Source organism: Schistocerca cancellata, unplaced genomic scaffold (genome assembly GCF_023864275.1).
Source record: "Schistocerca cancellata isolate TAMUIC-IGC-003103 unplaced genomic scaffold, iqSchCanc2.1 HiC_scaffold_235, whole genome shotgun sequence".
Lineage (NCBI taxonomy): Eukaryota > Metazoa > Arthropoda > Insecta > Orthoptera > Acrididae > Schistocerca > Schistocerca cancellata.
In genome coordinates, this window is record NW_026046257.1 from 87,501 (window position 1) to 90,000 (window position 2,500).

A 2,500-nucleotide genomic window follows, 5' to 3' on the forward strand; every position below is an offset into this window, starting at 1 on the left:
CGTTGTGCCTTAACGTAACCCACGTTGTGCCTTAACGTAACCCACGTTGTGCCTTAACGTAACCCACGTTGTGCCTTAACGTAACCCACGTTGTGCCTTAACCTAACCCACGTTGTGCCTTAACCTAACCCACGTTGTGCCTTAACCTAACCCACGTTGTGCCTTAACCTAACCCACGTTGTGCCTTAACCTAACACACGTTGTGCCTTAACGTAACCCACGTTGTGCCTTAACGTAACCCACGTTGTGCCTTAACGTAACCCACGTTGTGCCTTAACGTAACCCACGTTGTGCCTTAACGTAACCCACGTTGTGCCTTAACCTAACCCACGTTGTGCCTTAACCTAACCCACGTTGTGCCTTAACCTAACCCACGTTGTGCCTTAACCTAACCCACGTTGTGCCTTAACCTAACCCACGTTGTGCCTTAACCTAACCCACGTTGTGCCTTAACCTAACCCACGTTGTGCCTTAACCTAACCCACGTTGTGCCTTAACCTAACCCACGTTGTGCCTTAACCTAACCCACGTTGTGCCTTAACCTAACCCACGTTGTGCCTTAACCTAACCCACGTTGTGCCTTAACCTAACCCACGTTGTGCCTTAACCTAACCCACGTTGTGCCTTAACCTAACCCACGTTGTGCCTTAACCTAACCCACGTTGTGCCTTAACCTAACCCACGTTGTGCCTTAACCTGCTCTGTAATTGGCATATGACACGTTACATTAATCTAGTGTTGTCTAACCACAACCCTCTGAATATAGTTCGCTACTCGCACCGCCCACCCTCTTGTGTGTCGTTTCATGTTGAACACTTCGCAAGTGTTGCTTACTTTTTACATGCTCCCGCTGTACACTGTAATGTGGACAACTGCAGGATGTACATCGCCCCCCCCCCTCCACCCTGCCTTCGCACGCTGGTCGTTCAGGTGCTTGCGTGTTCAATGCCCTTCGCAGCTGTTCACTGGCATTCGCATGTCGAAGCGCTCAGTCTACGTCGTGGTACGGCCTGTGTCCACTGTCCGCTGATATCGTAAGCTTAATCCTCACATTGTACTGCACATAGGTCCGTATGTACTGAATGATACGCTGTGGCACATGTGTGACCGTACGACTGCGCCCAACAACAGCGAACCATACGGTCCAAATGTTGTGCACTCAGCCACGTGCCGTCTCCCCATAACAGCTACATTGCAGTGTGGTACGCCATAGAGACGTGTGGGAGTAACGGACGCCCTGGATGGCGATCAGCATGAGCCGTCTGTTGATGTAGTGGCGCGTGTATTCAAACGTAGTCGTCTCTTCTCACACAGTGTGATAGCATGGTGCACCGCGTTCCACATCTGCGACATGGTACAGATGCTGGTTGACAGTCGGTCTCGTAATGGACATCGCATACGTAGGGGGCCACCTCCCACGTGTTCTCTAGTCGTGCACATTTTGTTGCGTGTATGTGGGCAGACGTAGTGTGTCGTGACACCTAACAGACAGGTATGCAATAATCGTTGCATTTGCAAACTGGGATGGACGTCTACGTTTGCTGGTGACGTGACGCAACGCAAATGAACAACTGGTAAACCCATTGTGGTGCGGTTGTTGTTGCTGGAGGTAAATCAGTAAGGGCAAATCTGTGTGTGAAGCGATACGCGGCGGTGGCTGGGTGGGACCGTCCCCGGCCGGTGAGGGGGGGGCCGCCCGGCGTGCTGGCCGCGCGGTGCGTGGGCGCACGCGCTACAGCCGGCTGGTGGGGGCGCCCAGTGGCAGGCGCGCCGGCCGACGGACGCGGCAGGCGGCGCAGCTGCGCGCCGGGGCACCCTGCGCGCGGCGCCGGGCGGCCAAAGTGGGTCCTCGCGGGCCCGGTGCGAAGCGCGGTGGACATCTGCAGTGTGCTGGTCCGACTGAGGACTGTGTGCGTTGAGGATGCGCCGCCGCCCGGCACTCGGCGCCGCGACGCCGTCTGCTGCTCGGTCGCCCCAGCGGTTCTCGCTGGTGGTTTGTATCGCAGTTGTGCAGACGTGTTGGCACGTGCGCTGTGCTGGGAGAGTTCGCTTCGGCACCCACGTGGGGCCTTTGCCCTTCTGTGGCGCTGGCGTTGGAGCTGCCGGTCACCGTAGGTGGCGCGTGTTGTCTCCCGCCGGCAATGCCACGACAGCACGCTCCCGGGCCTCTGTCGGCAGCGGCAAGCTCAGTTGGGAGCACGGGTGGTCGCACCTAAAGCGTCTACTCGCCTAACTCCGGGCGATTGCGCCTCTCTCGAACCCGACCAAGTACTTAGGACGGCGCTGCGCGCCGCCGGGACCTGAGAGGGTTTCGAGGTGTATTGTGCAGGGGAGCTCAGCCTCCTCCTGTTTGCAGAATAATTGAGCGGACGCTTGCGTGTTCGCGCGGGCCCCTGGGACACACTCCCGGGCGGCCGGCTGCTCAGCTCTAGTTGACGCAGCTCCCTGGTTGATCCTGCCAGTAGTCATATGCTTGTCTCAAAGATTAAGCCATGCATGT

The 2,500-nt window shown here is 57.1% G+C and overlaps 1 non-coding gene across 1 annotated transcript in view; it reads left to right on the forward strand.

Annotated features, from left to right (window-relative positions):
• The first annotated feature begins 2,442 nt into the window (after positions 1-2,442).
• The window catches only part of LOC126112941 (small subunit ribosomal RNA), a 1,909-nt gene continuing 1,851 nt past the window's right edge, over positions 2,443-2,500 (forward strand). Inside the window, exon 1 of the ribosomal RNA XR_007524667.1 lies at positions 2,443-2,500. This exon is cut by the window's right edge and continues 1,851 nt beyond it. This is a non-coding gene — a ribosomal RNA (small subunit ribosomal RNA).